At 42.2% G+C, this 20,449-nt stretch overlaps 1 protein-coding gene and 1 long non-coding RNA gene across 6 annotated transcripts in view; one reads left to right on the forward strand and one right to left on the reverse strand.

Moving 5' to 3' along the window:
- The window catches only part of DLGAP1 (DLG associated protein 1), a 904,837-nt gene that overhangs the window by 416,309 nt on the left and 468,079 nt on the right, over nt 1-20,449 (forward strand). The window lies entirely within an intron of this gene.
- On the reverse strand, nt 13,395-19,333 carry LOC147575517 (uncharacterized). The gene is made up of 2 exons (XR_015242470.1): nt 19,018-19,333; nt 13,395-14,947 (listed from the first exon to the last, which is right to left on the reverse strand). It is a non-coding gene; the product is annotated as an uncharacterized LOC147575517 (long non-coding RNA).

Consider the following 20,449-nt stretch of genomic DNA (forward strand, 5'->3'; position numbering starts at 1 on the left):
AAACACTTGGGGTGCCTGGGTGGCGCAGTCGGTTAAGCATCCGACTTCAGCCAGGTCACGATCTCGCGGTCCGTGAGTTCGAGCCCTGTGTCAGGCTCTGGGCTGATGGCTCAGAGCCTGGAGCCTGTTTCCGATTCTGTGTCTCCCTCTCTCTCTGCCCCTCCCCCGTTCATGCTCTGTCTCTCTCTGTCCCAAAAATAAATAAACGTTAAAAAAAAAAGAAAATTAAAAAAAAAAAAAAAACACTTACCTGTGATGACAGGCTGATACATAGTTTCTCCAGTTATAGGTGGGGGGCAGGGGGAGAAGGCAGGGTATGGAGAGAGGGAGAGAAAGATGGCAGTCAGAGATATTGTGTAGTAATTCTTTGAAAGCAAAGTTATAAAACAGTAAGAAAACTAACACATTATTAATTTTATGTTAAATATCACTGACCCTATGCCTGTGAAAGGATAGGCTATCCACTTCCATACAAATCTGGTTTGTGATATTCTACGTGATGAATACTTAAGCAGTGATGATGAGGAGGACATAAAATGTTTCGCATAGTTCTTGCCATACAGTTATTATATTTTCACATGAAGACACAACGGATGTTTATTAACGGTGCAGCATAATGATTCCTTACTCTTCACTAAATGGAAGTGGATCATCCTAAAGGTCTTTATTGTCATCATCTTCCTGTTGGGTAGACTGAGGAGGACGAGAGGTGATGGGGGTGGAAGAGGTGCAGAAGGTAAAAAGGAAGGCAGAAGAGGCGGGTGCAACTTTACAGAAATACATATTTCATAATTTGACCTTTTTTTGCTTTTTCATTTCTCTAAAAAGCTTTCTGTACAATGCCAATCTTTCTTCCTCTACGTACTTTAGTTTCAGCACCCATATCCTAGAAGAGTCCATGTTGTAAAGGAAGTCAAAAGCAGTCTTGAATAATCAGGATTCTTCTGCCAGATTATCTAACGTCAATTTGTTCATGAAGACAACTCATGTCCGTCAAGACAACTCTTAATTCATCTGGTGTGGTGCCTGTTAATTCTGGAATTTCTCCAAGAAGCCCTTTACCTCCTGGCCTTCTTGCCATGTCCACAATCTATTTCATGATTTCTTCGATTTCTATGTCATAATTTCTATCATAAATCCTGTGAAGTCATGTGCAACCTCTAGACACAGTTTTCCCCAGCAGGAATTCACTGCTTCAGGCTAGATGGTTTCCATGGCTTCTTCTGAAACAACGGTGGCATCTTCAATGGTGTAATCCCTCCAGACTTTTATGATGTCTGGTTTGGATTCTCTTCTAGAACACGGACAATCCTTTCCATGTAGTACTGTGTGTAATGAGCCTTAAAGGTCCTTAAGACTGATCAAGAGGCCAAATTGGAGACATTGTGTTTGTGGGCAGGTAGATCACTTTGACATCTTCAGTGTTGAATTCATGGGGCTCAGTGGAGGGGCGGGGGTGGGGCGCAAGTGCATTGTCCAAGATCACAAGACCTTTAAAAGGTGGTTTCTTACTGGCAAGTTACTTCCTGGCTTCAGAAAGAAACATTGGTGGAACCAATTCAGAAAAAGGGTTCTCATCGTCCAGGCCTCCTTGCCCTAAAATCACAACTCTGGCAGCTGGCATTTATCTTTTCCCTTCAAGGCTGGAAAGTCAGCAGCTTTATAGATAAAGGCAGTACTGGTCATAAACCCACTGCATTTGCACAAAACAGTGCAGTTTGCCTATCCCTTGTTGCCCTAAAACTGGTGCTTACGTCCCTTCTTTACTAATAAATGGTTTTTCTGGCAATTTTCTTTTAGAATAGAGTACTTTTGTCTGCCTCGAAGACCTGTTTAAACAGATATCCTTTCTTAATGATTTTCTTCATGGCACCTGGGAATTCATCTGCTGCCTCTTGCAGCAGAATCTGCTTTTCCTGTTGTCTTGACATTTTTTTAAGCCAAATCCCTCTCTAAAATTATCAAACCATCCATTGCTGGCATTAAATTCTCCAGCCTTAGATCCTTCGCTTTCCTTTTGCTTTACGTTGTCGTGTAATAACTTCCCTTTTTCTCAAATCATGCTGGAATCTATAGGTATGCCTTTCCTATAGCAATCCTGCATCCCCATAAAAGCTGCATTTTCAAATCAAAAAAGGTATTTCACAAAAAGTGCAAGGTTTTCACTCCGCTGCTGTAACTACAAAAGTTTCGTGAATTTCCTTTTTTTTTTTTTTTTTAAGGTTACTTTATTTTGAGAGAAAAAGAGAGAGCTAGCAGGGGAGGGGCAGAGAGAGAGGGAGAAGAGAGAATCCCAAGGAGGCTCCCTGCTGTCAGCACAGAACCAGATGCAGGGTTCAATCTCACGGACCATGAGATCACAACCGGAGCCGAAATCGAGAGTCGGCCTCCCAACCAACTGAGCCACCCGGGTGCCCCATGAATTTCCTTTTCTTAAAACGGTCCTCACGCTGGACTCGTTTATCTTAACTGGTTGGCAACCACACAGCTGCAGTCCTCAATGTTCGGTACTTACCGAGCCCCTCGAGTTTTTCTTGTAAGGTCAGGACGTTTCTGGGCTCCTCGGGAGCATTTCTAGCATCGTTAGTGGCACGTCATATGGGTCCTGCGGTGTTATTCAAGGTTTTTGAAGAATAGGTGAGAACCAGGAGAGATGACTTTTTACTGTGCTACTTAGTTGACTGGCCAGACCAGCTGCTCATGTGGACATGATTAGCGTCGTGGGGAGTTTTAAGCAGACACTCCCAACACTGAGCTCACAAAAGCAACTGGGAGCGGCTGGAAAATCCCTGCGGTGGTGTAGTTTGGACCATGGTTAATTTTAGCAGTTATTTACTACTGTACTTATCCATTCGTTTATTTCTCTTGACTGCAAATGGTACCATGTACAGCGTGTGTTTGTGTGCACAAGTGTTGATAAATTCTAACATCTTACAATAGGTTTGTTTGTATTTCATGATAGCGACTAAATAAACTGGACGAATGTCTACGTATATTTTACGCATTCGTGAATACCTTTTCCCGGTCTTTTTCGATATTTCTAAGCCATGCCGTTCATCGGCAAAGGTTTCAATTTGTCACAGATCTCCCCCAAGAATTCCAACGTATTTATTCAAAACAAGCCGCGTACAGACGGACCTGTGTATGAGTGGACCCACGCGGTTCAAATTCATGTGGTTCAAGGGAAAACTGAAGATCGTTTCACCAATCGGCAGAACAAACATTGAGCGCTAACAAACCATTTCACCTGAGCACCTAGGTTTAGCGTGCAGATGAACTACTTTGTCTTCGGCGTCAAACATTACACCTTATATTTAAGTCCAGGCTGGGTCAGGAGAGCAAGAGAGTCCTCCTGCCTGAAGAGAGATCGGTTTCAGCAAGGCCACTTGTGGCTTGATCTGTCACCTCTGGTTACACCGGGGGTGCAGAAACCGTTTACAGATGTCTTTTGTATGTATTTGAAGAAAGTGACTAAGATCAACCACCTTTTTTCTCGTAGAAAATTTAAGACTTTTTCTGTGGCTTGTTAGAAATCATTATTTTTGTCCCTGAACTCCGGGGAAAACAGAGTATTCAGTCCTAGAATGTTCCTGTTTTCTTTCCCATTGTATTTTCCTTTATTCTCGCTTTCTTTCTCCCTTCCATTTATCAAATATTTATGAAGCATCAGTAATCCATATGAGGGTCCTGGCTTACCTACTTGGGCTATATCAGGGAACAGAAGGCCCAACTCCTGCCCTAAGTTGCTACCTTTGTTCACTCTCTTGATCCTACTACCTAGGGGGGCCGGTGGTGGGGAGGAGGGGGCGGCGCGAGAGAAACTAGGAAAGGATGTTGTTGATTATATGTTACATATTTTCAGATCACATTTTCTGCACACGCAGTCCTTATTTTAATTCTGTGTTCAGAGCACATGGCTCATTCATTTGCTTATCGTCTGGGCTCACTTTTATTTTGACTACCACAATGTGATTTGGTGTGTGACTAGCACTGAAAATTCTGCCCCCTTCTTCATCAACTGTAAATATTGCTGGAGGGCTGAGGGGCTGGGAAGGTGAAAGGAGGAAATCCTTATTGTGCATTTAGTACACACCATGTGCATATTACATAAGATAGGGCATTTGATCTGCACAATGATACTGGGAGTTGGATACTATTTTCATCTCTATTGTACGTATGAGAAAATGGAGACAGAATTTGCAAAACTTCCTGAGGCTCACACGAAGAATAAGTGACTGGCCAGGACTGAACCCAGATTCATCTGCCTTGTCCCTACCATGCTGATTGTGTAGATAGAAACATCACACTCGGGCCTCCCTAACCTGCCGTTATACCCAGAGCTGGAGAAGCAATTTGGCCGATTCAGTAAACATTTTTAATGTGTTGATGAATTTGAGCAATAGGACTGTACGGGCATAAGAAATTCAGAAGTATTGCAAAGCTTGGTGCAGGGGCACCTTGCTGACTCAGTCAGTAGAGCGTGTGACTCTTGATCTCCAGGTCAGGAGTTCAAGCACCACACTGGGTATCGAGTTTACTTTAAAAAAAAAAAAAAAAGACTGGGGCGCCTGGGTGGCGCAGTCGGTTAAGCGTCCGACTTCAGCCAGGTCACGATCTCGCGGCCCGTGAGTTCGAGCCCCGCGTCAGGCTCTGGGCTGATGGCTCAGAGCCTGGAGCCTGTTTCCGATTCTGTGTCTCCCTCTCTCTCTGCCCCTCCCCCGTTCATGCTCTCTCTCTGTCCCAAAAATAAATAAACGTTGAAAAAAAAATTTTTTTTTTAATAAAAAAAAAAAAGACTGGTGTAACACTTGAGGCTTCCTTCACGGTGACTGCCACCCATCTCTTCACAGGTCATCTTCAAGGGTGACCTCCAGCTGTATGTACACACACATGTACTCAGATTCTTCCACAGAACCTTCTCCAAGAGAACCTACGGAAGAGTTTCCATGTATCCTGCTCCCCGCCCCCCGACTCTGTCTCCTATATCTTTGAAATGGGAGTCCTTGAAATAGCAGTCTTGGGGGCAAAGATTGAAGACCACAGAAAGGCAGATTGTTGTGGAGAAGTTATTGGAACTAAAGGTTTGTTTCTCTCAAAAGCAAACACACTCTGAAATCCACTGCCAATTGACATTGGTATTATATTTGTAAAAAAAAAAAATTATGTTCTTTGTATATTTAGGCATCTGTAAAATTAAAGGCTAAATATCCATGTTTTGTGCTGGTCTCAGCCTACCCTGTAATGCTTGGAAAGTTGATAAGCTTAAAGTCAGGGGTAGGGCATATGGTAACTCAGTACATATCTAAGTAGGACCATAGTAGCAAATCCTAATGACACAATAGTCTGAAATCCCCTCAGTAGCTACTGTCCCAAACTTGAAGGGTCCCACAATGAAGTAAAGTCAGTGACCTTGGGGGCCCTAGGAGTCTGGTCAAAGGTTTGGGGAGTACTGTGAAATATTTTAGCATCATGGGCCATCTAGTATAGGTGGGTATGAATCGGTCCTGAGTTGGTAGACTGTTCCATATCTCAACTAGTCTCTTAGTCCTCAGAATAGGTCAGTTCGGTGAAAGGTTGTGTTTTGTTTTGTTTCAGGAGGCTCCCAAAAATAGGCCTAAATGATACAAGTACTTGCATCGGGCTTTTAATAAGAGGCAGTGCTATGGAACAAAAAGCAAAAGTTAATGATTGGGAGGTTGTAATCCCAATTTCTGAGTTCTGAAAGCAGCCAGACAGGATTTCCAGATATCAGGCTTAAAGCATCTTCAGATGGAGTGAGGACAGACGGTAACATCCTGATAGAATATCTTGGGTTACAGTTTGAATATCTCTGGTGATCTCTCTGAGTGGCCCACACAGCACTAGGCATGAGGACCTTCCGAACAAGAGTTGGTGTGGTGATTTCTCTGAAGTTTATATCAAGTTCTCCCACTTCAGTCTGCATGGCTTTAGCAAGAGGGCAGTTTTCGTTCTTAATGATTCCAAGTCAGAAGTAGGGGAAAATTGGAAATGTTGGTTAAGAAAGTTGTAGCCAAATATTAGAGGAAACTAGAAGAATTCAGTATCCAGTCCAATTTAGAAAACGAAACCTCAGGGGCGCCTGGGTGGCTCAGTCAGTTGAGCGTCCGACTTCGGCTCAGGTCATGATCTCGTGGTTTGGGAGTTCGAGCCCTGCATTGGGCTCTGTGCTGACAGCTTGGAGCCTGGAGCCTGCTTTGGATTCTGTGTCTGCCTCTCTCTCTGCCCCTCCGTGGCCCGTGCTCTCTGTCTCTTAATAATAAATGTTAAAAAAAAAATAAGAAAACGAAACCTCAGACAGTTAAGAGCACTGGAATCTAATATCCATAAGTGTGCATTAGTTTCTCCTGAAAGGCAATTTTTTTCTCTCTATAATTACCCCCACTTCTGTCAAAGATACCCACAGTAAAACTAACTTGTTTGCAAATTTAGTCTAGTTTCAATAAACTTGACCTATTTACATAAATGCAGCAAAAAATGACCATATAGAATTTATAATCTGCTTTGCCAGAACTTTTCATAAGAAATCTCAGATTGAACTTGTACCAGACTTGCCTGCAAGTTCAGGCAAGAGAGGGTTCATTCCTCTCTTTTTGAGGTCCTAAAAATATCCTGAGGTTCCTACACCTGCCAGGAAGTAACCTTCTTTTTAAAAAAATTTTAATGCTTATTTTTGAGAGAGACAGAGAGTGAGCAGGGGAGGCAGAGAGAGAGGGAGACACAGAATCCAAAGCAGGCTCCAGGCTCCGAGCTGTCAGTACCGAGCCCCATGCGGGGCTCGCACCCACAGTGAGACCTGAGTCAAAGTCAGAGCTTAACTGATTGAGCCACCCAGGCGTCCCAGGAAGTAACCTTCTTAATGGGCAAGGGTGCTGGAAACCCTGTAAGCAAGGTGTCAGGCTAGTATTTCAAAGGAGCTATACTAGTTCCATAAATTCAACCTTAGTGTCCTAAAGTTGTATGGTTGTATGTGAGTTTATGAATGTCTCTATCAAATATGACATTCCAGTCAAAGACTTAATAATACAACCAGTCTTTCCAATTCTGTCCTGTTTAAGGGAGAACAGAGTCTTATTGGACTTATGTAAATAAATATATTGCCATAAATTGCCAGAATACTAAGTTTCTGAATTTTGGAGGGATCAGAGAGGAGAAAAAGATAAATGTTTCCATTATGCCTGGAAAGGTATAATATACCAAATTGCTGTGAGAGTTTGCTTATTTTTCTCATATCTGGAAAATAAAAGATTAAAGGACCAGCAAGATTTCAAACAAAAAGGCATGAAAGTTATAGTCTTCCTCCTCCATTTATTCAGTACCACGTGATTGATTCTTGTTCTGCTCGAATTCAGTTTTTCCATTCGTTTTGGAAATTTTTCCCCAGGTCAGTTTTATGATACTGAAGTTATCAGAAACCTGTATTTTTATTTTCATGAATCTCCTTAAAGATGAAACGTTTTGGGGGCACCTGGGTGGCTCAGTCGGTTAAGCAGCCAGCTTCAGCTCAGGTCATGATATCGCAGTTCGTGAGTTCGAGCCCCACATCAGGTTCTGTGCTGATCGCTCAGAACCTGGAGCCTGCTTCAGATTCTGTGTCTCCCTCTCTCCATTCTTCCCCCTGTTGCACTCTGTCTCTCTCTCTCTCTCTCAAAAATAAACATTTAAAAAACTTACAAAAAAAAATGAAACACTTTTGCAGGAATACTTCTATAAAAGCATCTCAGTAAAAGAATAACTGTCTGTAAATGATAAAAGACTTAAAAAATGGCATGGTGAAAGGTCAGAGTCCATTACAGTGCAATTGATAAGGAAATTTGGTTATTTCTGTGACATCCAACATGGTTAATGTTTCTTTTTAAATTCCACTTAGTTAACAGCAATGTTACATGTTTCAGGTGTACAACAGAGTGATTCAATTCTTCCATACATCGCTCAGCACTTATCATTCATGTACTCCTTAATCCCACTCTCCTATTTTACCCATCTCCCCAACCACCTCCCCTCTGGTAACCATCAATTTGTGCTCTATGATTAAGAGTCTGTTTCTTGGTTTGCCTTTTTTTTTTTCTTGGTCCCTCTGCTCATTTGTTTCTTAAATTCCACATGAGTGAAATCATAGGGTATTTGTCTTTCTCTGACTTATTTTGCTCAGCATTATACTCTCTAGCTCCATATCATTGCAAATGGCAAGATTTTATTCTTTTTTTGTGGCTGAATAGCATTCCATTGTACGCGTATACACCACCTCCATCCACTCATCAGTCAGTGGACACTTGGGCTCTTTCCACAGTTTGGCTATTACAGATAATGCTGCTATAAACTTTGGGGTGCATGTATACCTCTGAATTAGTGTGTTTGTATTCTTGGGGTAAATACCTAGTAGTGTGATTGCTAGGTCATAGGGCAATTCTATTTTTGACTTTTTGAGGAACCTCCATAATGTTCTCCAGAGTGGCTGCACCAGTTTGCATTCCCACCAACAGAGCAACAGAGATCCTTTTTCTCCGCATCCTCGCCAACAACTGTTGTTTCTTGTGTTGTTGACTTTAGCCACTCTGGCGGGTGTGAGGTGATATCTCATTGTAGTTTTGATTTGCTTTTGCCTGATATTGCGTGATGTTGAGCATCTTTTCATGTGTCTGTTGGCCATCTGGATGTCTTCTTTGGAGAAATGTCTATTCCTGTCTTCTGCCCTTTTAATTGGAGTTTTCATTTGTGGTGCACAACATTTTAAGATAACTAATTATAAGTGGTAACATCCAAGGACATATTAAGTTGCCAGGAGTTTCATACAATCCCTGTAACATTTTAATAACATATATCCACATGAATGAAATCTAACCTGGTTGGCATCATCTGTTTGATGATGCTTCACATGTAATTTATCATACCAAATAAGCTTAATTACTTTAACAAATCTTTTGAGATCTTCCAGGAACGTTCTAGACTGTTCCAAAGTCCCCTAAATGCAAAGACTGAATTTAGAATTTGGGAAAGTTTGTCAAAATGTCAAAAAGATTTTAAAACAAGAATCATAGGTCACCATGAAACAATACTTAGTTATCTGTTTAACCAAAGTGACAAAGACTTCACAGGCAAATAAGGTTACATAATTCTAAGCAAAACTTAGGTTTTTTACTATGAAGAAGATTGGGATTAATCAAAGACCTGATTAAACACAGAATCCTTGTTTTCTAGAAAGGTAAGTTTAAAAGATAAAAAAACTTTTACAATCTTTTATCAAGAACAGACCAATAATAGTTCAAGAATACTTTGTCCTTTTAACAGAGAGAAAAATCTAATTTTAAATTTGCACCAAATTCTAATTTTGCACAAATATACTTTCTTTTTTTTCTTTTTTTAAATTTACATCCAAATTAGTTAGCATATAGTGCAACAATGATTTCAGGAGTAGATTCCTTAATGCCCCTTACCCATTTAGCCCATCCCCCCTCCCACAACCCTTCCAGTAACCCTCAGTTTGTTCTCCATATTTATGAATCTCTTCTGTTTTGTCCCCCTTCCTGTTTTTATATTATTTTTATTTCCCTTCCCTTATGTTCATGTGTTTTTTCTCTTAAAGTCCTCATATGAGTGAAGTCATATGATATTTGTCTTTCTCTAATTTCACTTAGTGTAATACCCTCCAGTTCCATCCATGTAGTTGCAACTGGCAAGATTTCATTCTTTTTGATTGTAGAGTAATACTCCAGTGTGTGTGTGTGTGTGTGTGTATGTATATATATATGTGTGTATATATATATACACACATACATATATATACATATATATATATATATATACACACACCACATCTTTTTTATCCATTCATCCATCGATGGACATTTGGGCTCTTTCCATACTTTGGCTATTGTTGATAGTGCTGCTATAAACATGGGGGTGCATGTGTCCCTTCGAAACAGCACACCTGTATCCCTTGAATAAATACCTAGTAGTGCAATTGCTGGGTCATAGGGTAGTTCTATTTTTAGTTTTTTTGAGGAACCTCCATACTGTTTTCCAGACTGGCTGCATCAGCTTGCATTCCCATGAAATAATTTTTTTAATGTTTGTTTATTTTGAGAGTGAGAGATAAAGCACGAGCTGGGGAGGGGCAGAGAGAGGGGGAGATAAAGAAACCCAAGCTGGTTCTTTGCTGCCAGCACAGAGTCTGACACTGGACCTGAACTCAAAAACCATGAGATTGGGGCACCTGGGTGGCTCAGTTGGTTGGGCGTGCGACTTAGGCTCGGATCATGATCTCACGGTTCGTGGGTTCGAGCCCTGCATCAGGCTCTGTGCTGACAGCTCAGAGCCTGGAGCCTGTTTCGGATTCTGTGTCTCCCTCTCTCTCTGCCCCTCCCCTGCTCATGCTCTGTCTCTGTCTCTGTCTCAAAAATAAATAAACATTAAAAAAAATTAAAAAACAAAAAAGAAAACAACCATGAGATCATGACCTGAGCCCAAAACAAGAGTCAGATGCTCAACTGACTGAGCTACCCAAGCATCCCCACTATTTTTTTTAATTTATTATTTTTTTTAAATTTACATCCAAATTAGTTAGCATATAGTGCAACAATGATTTCAGGAGTAGATTCCTTAGTGCCCCTTACCCATTTAGCCCATCCCCCCTCCCACAACCCCTCCAGTAACCCTCAATTTGTTCTCCATATATATGAGTCTCTTCTGTTTTGTCCCACACAAATATACTTTTTTTTAAGGTTTATTCATTTTTCAGAGACAGAGTGTGAACAGGGGAGGAGCACAGAGAGAGGGAGACACAGAATCTGAACCGGGCTCCAGGTTCTGAGCTGTCAGCACAGAGCCCGAGGCGGGGCCCGAACTCACTGACGGCGAGATCGAGAGCTGAAGTCGGACACTTAACCGACTGAGCCACCCAGGCACCCCACAAATATACTTTCAATGTTAAAACTCATTTACTTAAATTTCCTGACCACACATAAAATTCCTTCCCAAAGATTCCTTTTTCATAAGCCAACAACTTTCTTGTTTACATTGAAATTTTACCCTGTTTTACCTCTTTCCCAGACTCACTTTAGAACACTGTTACTTTTCCCTCAACAAAAATGCATTTCCATTCCTCATACCTTCTTTTACCAAAAGCACACACCTTACTTTTCTTGTATACAGAGTAGTTTCCCTTATTATTTTTAGTAGTGTTAGCCACACATATTAATTAGAATTCTGAAGTCTTAGGAAGCTTAACTAAGAAAATCAGAATTGTGAACTTTTACATTAGTGGTCTGTGAATTGGCAAACTAACAAATACTTTGTACTATAAAAAAAAGCACAGGGGCATCTGGGTGGCTCAGTCAGTTAAGCATCTGACTTTGGCTCAGGTCATGATCTCACAGTTTGTGAGTTCAGGCTCTGTGCTGACAACTCAGAGCCTGGAGCCTGCTTCGGATTCTGTGTCTCCCTCTCTCTCTGCCCCTCCCCGTCTTGTACTCTGTCTCTCTCAAAAATAAATGTAAAAAAACAATTTTTTTTAAAGCATATATTTCTAGAAATCATCATCTTTCAATAAAGCACAAAATATGTTTACTAACAGACCCAAATTTTATCTTTAGTTACTCGGTAATAGGTTTATCTACTCTTGGCTTCCCTATGTGCAGGAATTAATGTTTCACTATTCTGTCTTATTTAGAAATGATCTAGATATTCAGCGAATTTAATTTACTTAACTTAGCAAAACAGTAAGGTTTCAGATTGCCAAAAAGATTTGGAAAAACTAAAAGTTTGGGGGTCAACTTTTAATCTTATTTACATCTATTCAATTTACTTCTTAACAATTATGTGTAAATTACCCACAAAAACTTTGAGACATTACGGTCAACCATTGTTCACAATTTTTGCTGACCCATTTTGCAACAGAGAGTACATGTAGTCAACTAGTAAACCCAGGTAGTTATTTATCTGCATTATATTTAACGCTGATAATTTTGAAGGTATGTCTGTTTTAATCAAACCAGCCAACTTAAATTAGCTTTACTACCGAATGTATTCCCAGATCACATGAATCTGAAATTCACTGGCTTGTTTTTATTGGAGAATTTTTGTGAATATTCAATTTATATAAGCCCTTAATTTTCTTTAAGACAATTAAGTCAAGCTCTTTTACAAGTTAAGTTTGGCAGTATCGTTCAGAGGTAGAAAAATATCACGTATCTACAACACACGAACCTACAGGAAGACACATACAGAGAGCGTACAGTTAAGGTTTTTGAATTTTTCGCCATGAGATGGGTACAAATGTGCAAAACTCAGTAGTCTATAAAAAGAACGGTTGGAATCAAACTGCTTTTCTGGCAAATGGAATCAGTTAAGCTTACCTGCTCAGGTGGCTAACATCTCTTATACTATTTGTAGAGAAGACTTTTACAATTTGTTCCTGGAAGTAATCTGAAGGCAGCTGTGATCAAGAGTCTGGGCTAGAGAGTCTTTATTTGCAGCTTGTGTTTTAATTTTTTTTTTTCAACGTTTATTTTTGGGACAGAGAGAGACAGAGCATGAACGGGGGAGGGGCAGAGAGAGAGGGAGACACAGAATCGGAAACAGGCTCCAGGCTCTGAGCCATTAGCCCAGAGCCTGACATGGGGCTCGAACTCACGGACCGTGAGATCGTGACCTGGCTGACACTTAACCAACTGCGCCACCCAGGCGCCCCTGCAGCTTGTGTTTTAAAAAGGCCTCTCTTTCTTTCCTACCCTTTCTTCCTCCCTCCCTCTCAGACCAGCGTGGACATTGTTTCAGAGACCTTCTGGTGTATTTCCATTTCAAAGGCGTCCTAAGGTTTACATCTTCAAGGGGCAGAAAAAGAGTGCAGGTTTTCTCTTAGGCCTTGTGGATAGTTTGGACGACCCCAATTAAAACGCAGTAATGCGGCCTGGAACTAGACTAGGGAGTGCCCTGTAAAGAATACTTCTCTGGACTCGGGGTCAGAGGGGGCTTCTTCTGGCTTGGAAATGAAGATGTGGTCGTTGGGGTCACTAGGTTCATTGAAATGATAAACCCATTGGATTATGCCAGTTTGGCCCAGCAGGAGCTGGGCCTCATCTTAATGTCTTCCATTCACTGTGAGCCTTAGCCATGGTCACTGTGATGGAAGGAAATGAGCATAGAGCCTGGATGAATCTTTAATAAAGTTATAGATTTCAGAGTCTTGGGAGGTAGCTATCCGTTGACCCGTTTTTGCGGCTGTGAATAAGAATCCGGAGCCCTATCATAGGAAGAAGAAAACTTACCAGAGTCAGTTAGTTCCCCTCTCTCCTTCCCGTGGTATAAAGTCTTTAAGAAAGGGTTGAATTTCAGGGCCTAGTTTGATTTCAGTCTATTTCTTGATTTTTTTGTTGCTGTTGTTGCTCCTTTAATCTTGGATGTCGTTACTGGAAAAACGTGGATGACATCAGTGAGGCCTCTTCACAGGCAGCTGCTTTTCATCCCAGGATCACATGAGACAACCCCCCACCCTCACCCCCCTGGGATTGGGCTCTGCTTCTGCCTCTGCTAGTGTGAGAAAGCCCCTAGGCCTCCAGAGCTCAACCCTCAGAGTCTTAGCATGTCCATGGGCCCGGCCTGGAATGACACCCGGAAACATCCCTGGGCCTTTTGCATGTCCTGAAGGGCTGCTCTACCTCCTCAGGATTCTTAGTAGGTGCTGGCACCAGATGTCCAGGACATTTATGTTTTTCCATTATTGTTTATATATTTATATTTTTCCATTAATTTTTTTAAACTCATAATGCCAGTAATTGAACTCATAACTGGATCAAGGGATGAAGCTTGACAGAAGTGAGTGAAGTGGTGATACAAAAACCAAGGCCTCTGTTGTATTTTCCCTCTGGTTTCCCTCACTGGTTTTTTATTGCAGTAATACCCTTGCAATCTAATCTACCCTCCTTAGCCTTAAGGTGTGGGAGACCTTTTCCTATGTTAGTTAGGGACTTAAAAGAATTTTTTTTTTTTTTTTTTGGAGAGTGAGGGAGAAGGGCAGAAGGAGAGAGAGAAGTTCAAGCAAGCTTCAGGCTCAGTGCAGAACCCAACGAGGGGCTCCTTCCCAGGACCCTGGGATCATGACCTGAGCCAAAACCAAGAGTCAGACGCTCACCCCACTGAGCCACCAGGCACTTCAAGGACTTTGTAATTAATGTCTCATTAGGCCTATGACCTTGATCACATCACTCTGCAGAGACTGTTCGTAACTGTATCATGACTCTTTGGGTTGGATACCGCAGGGAGCATATCGCGAAGGCAATACGTAAGAGCACATAGCAGTGCCACAGACCCCCGGCAAGCATGCTCAGTTTCCCAGATGGTTAGTTCCCTGAGTTGGAGGGCTAGTGAGCAAACAACAGGTAAAGGGAATTCCCCTCAGTTGATTGCAAGAGCAACCGTGCAATCCTGCTGACATAAGTTGTTTTAGCGCATTCGCAGCCTATCAATGACCAGTGTTGTCGGTGGATCGGCCCTTGTGGTTCGTACTATGATTGCAAGATGCTCTGTAGCAACCACCATCAAGAAACTTTGAAAAGATAGAGATTTCTGACTTGCAAGACTTGGAGATTACCCTATGCACCGGGGGCCCCACAATGAGGTCACAGATAGAGGGAGAGCATGCACAGGCCAGAGGTTCTGCTTTTACTGGGGTGGAGAGTAGGGGCCTAGGGTTCAGGGGCTCACTCACTATTGGTGAATTTCAAAAAAGGTGAGAAAAGAAAAGGCACGTGGCCCAAATGGTCAGTTATTGAAATCGAGTTCTCTGAAACCAAGGAGGCTCAGTGGGGTGAGGTAGCCTGGCTCTGTCTTGTCCTGGGGCTGACCATGTGTTTCTTGGAGGTCGCCATCTTTGAAGGAGAGCCTTCTTTGAGATGGATGCCTTGGCAATTAAAGCTGAAGTCGAGCACTTGCACTGCAAAGAAAGAAAAAAACCTGTCGGGGTTTCACACTAGACTCTGTCTATAGGAAGAAGTCCATTTAGTCCTACTGGAAGGAGGGAATAGGAGACAAAAAGAAGACCCCAACTGTATACCAGTGACTTAGATGGATATACTAATCTGTTAATGGCTTGTGTTTGTTAGTCTTTGGTCTTAAAGCAGTGAATTTAATGGTCTGAAGCCAAAAGAGGAGAGCTATTTTTCTTATTATTTTTAAAGATCCTGCCTTGTGCCACCAATGATTTGAAGTGGCCTGTAAGGACGGATCGGTGGAGAGAGACTGATAACTCTATCAACAAAAATTAGTACTATTGGAGGCTGAATTTGGGCCCTGGATGATTACTGCCATCAAGTTGATATTCCTCAAAGCTGAAGTGAAAAGCAACCGTATATTATATCATTCGTATATTGCCGTGAAAGCATAGCATTCTCCAGTGAAGCAAAGCTTTTCCTGACACCTCGGTTTGACAGGGACTTAACTGACCTGTGGTGGCCAGTATTCCTTATGAAATTCTGACAACAAAAATTGACAGGTAAGCAGGTCGCACAGGAACCTTTTTTTTTTTTTTTTGCCTTCATACGACATGAGGGCATAATGCCTAAATCCAACTCAAAGGAAGCAGTTTGCTGGAGAAATGGGAAAGCGTGTGGAAAACATACACAGCTTGTTGATAGTGTACCTTAACTGACAGAAAAAGGTTGCCACAAATATAGCCCATTAGCAGGCCCGGCACTTTCCTCCCGTGTACATAGCGTGTACAACCAGGTCATCGCACTCTTTTCTGCAAAGGCCAAAATGGGCTGATTTTCCAAACAAGTGCCCTTGGCCATCACTACCAATTTATTAGAATTGGCAAAATTGAAGCCTGAAGGCTGTTTGTTATCATAGGCTGGATTCTCTAGGGTCAATATGTGCTTCAGAGAGGAAGCAGGTCTCTGAAATTGAAGACACCATTTTCTGTGTGTGGGCTCTAAGTATATTTATCTGGGGAAAGACTTCAGAGCTTTCAATCCACGGAAAGGTCACAGTAAGGAATGCATTGACCACAGATCCTTTAAACACTTGTCCTTCAATATTTCTGTCAAGAGCCTTCAATAAGAGGTGAGAAGGAGACCGTTAAAAGGCCTGCTCTCTGGCAAGGCCCTGGGGCCAGTGGTTCAGTGCTGCTGATTAAAAGCAGGGCCAGAAGCGCTAATGATCAAAACCACAGTCGGCCAGAGCCATCTTGTGAGAACTTAACGACTCGCCCCGCTGACATTGCCACCGACCTGTGAACGGAAAAGGTGAGGCAGAACCTATCAAAAATGGTTCTTGAATGTCAGCTTTGTGCCACAAAACGAGGACACAGTGTTGAACAGATTCCTGTCCAGATTGTGCTTATTCTAATGATTGTACAATAATTCCTATTTTTATCCTTTGCTGTAAAGGACTGGAAGGCTGAAATCGTCCTTAAAAAACGAGCGGAGTGTTTTCTAGAACGCAAAAAAGAAAACAGGTCTCAAAGTCTCATCAAGTGGAGACAAGGACACAGGAGTTATTTTCAGAGTCTTTTACAGATCTAAAATCATCACATTAGTTTAGGGATATGGAAATGTTTATAATTGGATCTAAGTTCATTTTGCTAGCTTAGGACTATAGAAATATACTGTCTACAATTTGGGCCATAAAATAGATTACTCAGACCATAATTACAAGTAGATTCATTGAATTTATTTAAATATTTAGTGTCCACCATAAAATGAGCCACATATTGACAACTTCTAAGGATTTTCTTCTTTCTTAATTGTGTGACTGGTTACAAGTATTCTATAGAATTGTGCAATGGCTCGCAGATGGGGGCTTCTGTTTCCCCTTGAAGTATTAGAAAGTTGCACAGAGGGGCGCCTGGGTGGCACAGTCGGTTAAGCGTCCGACTTCAGCCAGGTCACGATCTCGCGGTCCGTGAGTTCGAGCCCCGCGTCAGGCTCTGGGCTGATGGCTCAGAGCCTGGAGCCTGTTTCCGATTCTGTGTCTCCCTCTCTCTCTGCCCCTCCCCCGTTCATGCTCTGTCTCTCTCTGTCCCAAAAATAAATAAACGTTGAAAAAAAAAAAAAAAAAGTTGCACAGAGAATGGAAAGGAAAAATGTCAGAGTGGAGCACATTAAAAAATGATCATTGTGGTTTGACCTCCCCTTACACAAAAGTGGAAGAAACCTCCATGGACCACCTAAATTAATCAATTCAATTCAATGCTTATTTTTAACCTTAAACATATATCCAAAACGCACTGCACACTTGAAAAGTAGTATACCATACAATCCGGGGAGGGGGGGTCAGACTGCCTGGATTCGGATCCAGTTATCAAGCTGTGTGATCTTGGACCAGTAACCTAACACTCTGTGCCTCAGTTTCCTCATCTGTACACTGGGGCAAATAATACAACCTATCTTAGAAAAGCGTTTTAAAGAAATGCTTACAGTACCTGATACACAGTAAGGAAGTGTTAGCAATAATTATTTAAGGAAAATCAATAGCACCAGACACTGAAGCCTAAAGTGAACAATAAGAACAAATGATCCCCCCTCCCCAACGAGTACCTGGGTGGCTCAGTCCGTTAAGTATCTGACTCTTGATCTTGGCTCATGAACTTACAGATTGTGGTATCCAGTCCAGGTCAGGCCCTGTGCTGACAGTATGGAGACTGCTTGAGATTCTCTCCCCACCGCCCCCCTCTCTCAAAATAAATAACTAAACTTAAAACAAACAACTGCTAAGCCTCCAAACTCTTGATCTCAACTCAGGTCTTGATATCAGGGTCATGAGTTCCAGCCCCATGTTCACTTCCACACTGGGCATGAAGCCCTCTTAAAAAAAAAAAAAAAAAAAAAAAAGGCAGTATTACTAACTTAGTAGTTTCGTAAAACAAATGTGTGAAATAGGCAAAATCTGTTACCAAGGTAGTCCGGGAAAATTTATAGTGTGGAAGATAAAAGGACAAAGCTGAAAAGGGGGCTCTAGGGCAGACTGCTTGCAGCAACATCTTACGCCCCCACCCAGCCCTCCTTGCAGTTTGGGGGGGCCAAAGGGCTGAGTTCCAGCCAGTGGGAGTTGAAAAATGGTGTGGGTCCCTCCAAGCCCAGCCTGGGGCCACCTCCCTGGAACAGGCTCTGCACTGTGAGCCCATGGCCGGTGTTTCACAGTGTTTGCCTGTGTCCCTGTGTCTCAGCATCAAGGCTGAGAAGGTCGCCAGAGGTAAGAAGAACCACCTGTACCGTGCTAAGGAATTTGAACTTGCCTTGGGGCCACGGGAGCTACCGAAGTGTTTGTTTTATAGAATCAGATAAGTCGCTCCTTTGGCTGGGTGGAGGGTAGGTGTAAGCCAGCAGGAAAGGTGGCGAAGGCTGGAAACAGTGAGGAGACTTGCATAACCACCCAGGTGAAAAGGGACAGAGGGACAAATGTGGGGATGGAAGCAGGAGACTGACTCCGAAGGAAATTGGGGGTCAACAATTCTGTTGGGCATGGGAAGTGGAGAAGCCACGGTAAGAAATAAAGGTGGATAGAGATGGGGGTTGGGAGTGTTGTACCTCACAGCCTCCGTGTTCTCTGAGAAAGGAGACAATCATCATGAGCCCCCTGTCCTCCTGTCACATCTTACAGTCTGTCCATCTCAAACAGTGTGCTGTCCTTGCCGGTGCTGTGTTCTGTCTGGAAGACTAGAAAGTCTCTAAACTGTTTGCCCCTACACCAAGCAATGCCTCTTCTCTGAAGGCTGCTCCCCCTCCTCCAGACATGCCTGGGCACTCCTCCTTTGCACCCTGTCTCCCCCAATCCCTCTAATCTCTTGAGCACTTAGGAAAACGAGCTCAACGTGCTCCCTTGACCTCTCCACAACTAGATGGGAAGGACATGGATGGTAAAGAAACACAAAGATGAAAAATAAATCTTACTACCAGCTGCAGGCCAGATATAACGGGCTCTCAGTAGATGTTTGAGAAATAAGGGGACAGGAACAAAACCAAAAAAGAAAAAAAAGGAGAGCTCTGGAAAGAGCACAATCCTTACCTGCATTCTCCTAAGAAGAATCTAGCAGGTTGAAGAACAACACCTGGACAGACAGACAGCATGGGGAAACATTATAATTAAGGTTGAAGCAAAACAATACGTACAATCCATACAGCTGTAGGATTCTTGTCCCTTTAGGACAAAATTATCAATTGATAAGAAAACTCTGCTGAAGAGAAGGAGCACATACCCACATCTGGGGCAGTGAGAAGGAAAAAAAATAGCCCCACTTTTCAAACACCCAGGAGTTCCCAGTATTGTATATAGATGGTATACTCAAGTGAATATAACCCTCCCATTCACACAGTGAAATGAATATTTTCTACTCTTTTAATACATTGGCAGTTTTCCACAGGTGGTGGAGTCTAGACTTCTAGTTGTTTACCTAAGGCATTCTCCCCATTCTTATCAGAATTCCAGTTTTATTGCAAGTAGCCAGCTGAAAGCCTACATTTACCAGCCTGCAAGGCAGCATGAGATGTGACCATTTAAGTAAGTTCTGGTTAATATTAGCGAAAGGGTAGCATGGGACATTACCTATCTTTTCAGAAAGTTGACTCATTTGGCGATTTGCCCCTTTAACTTCGTCTGGCCTTGTGTCTAAGGGCTGGCACTCCAGCAGCTGTCTTGGAAACATGAGGGGGCTGGCCTTAAACTTGGAGGTAACTCTGGAAAGAACATGAAGATAGCAAGCACTGGTGTCCCTGACTACCAAAGAGCCAAAATGCCATCACTGAAATACTTCTCTTGAAAAGAGTTCCATGTTTCTGTTCACAGTAGAAAAGCCAAATAACAATGGCCAAACAACCAAGCCTAATACTGTCTACTAGCACTTAACTTCTGGTAGTGAACACAAGTTCCCTAATGATTCTTAATCTCATTTTACTGTGATTGTCACATCATTTATTGCAGCGTAGGCTCAGGCGGTTACAAACTTTTACCTCGGTGGAAAAACTGGAGAAATGGTATAACCCTGCCTTGCGTTCTGCAATGTCTAGAAGGTAAACAGCACCATCGTACTCCTTGAATATCACAGACAAGCACAAATTCTGGGATGTGGTGCAAACTATTTACCTTTTGTACATCTTTAATCTTTAGAGAGTCAGTCAGATAAGGCAGTCCAAAAATCCTTTTCTCTCTTGTGGTCTCCTGAGGGGACCCATGTGCCCCATGGTTCCTGTTCTCAGGAGGGTGATGAGGGTGAACATTGGCATATCGTTTCCCCAGCTGTGTTGCTATATAATTAACATATAACATTGTGTAAGCTTTAGGTATATAGCATGATGATTTGATACATGTGTGTTCTGCAAAATGGTATCCCAAGAAAATGAGCACATCTGCCCCTCACATAATTAACTCGTGTGTATGTGTATAGGGAGAATATTTAAGATATAATATTTTGATAACTTCCAAGCATATAGTACAGTATTGT

Source organism: Puma concolor, chromosome D3, assembly GCF_028749965.1.
Source record: "Puma concolor isolate L17-30 chromosome D3, mPumCon1.1.hap2, whole genome shotgun sequence".
In the NCBI taxonomy this organism is placed as follows: Eukaryota; Metazoa; Chordata; class Mammalia; order Carnivora; family Felidae; genus Puma; species Puma concolor.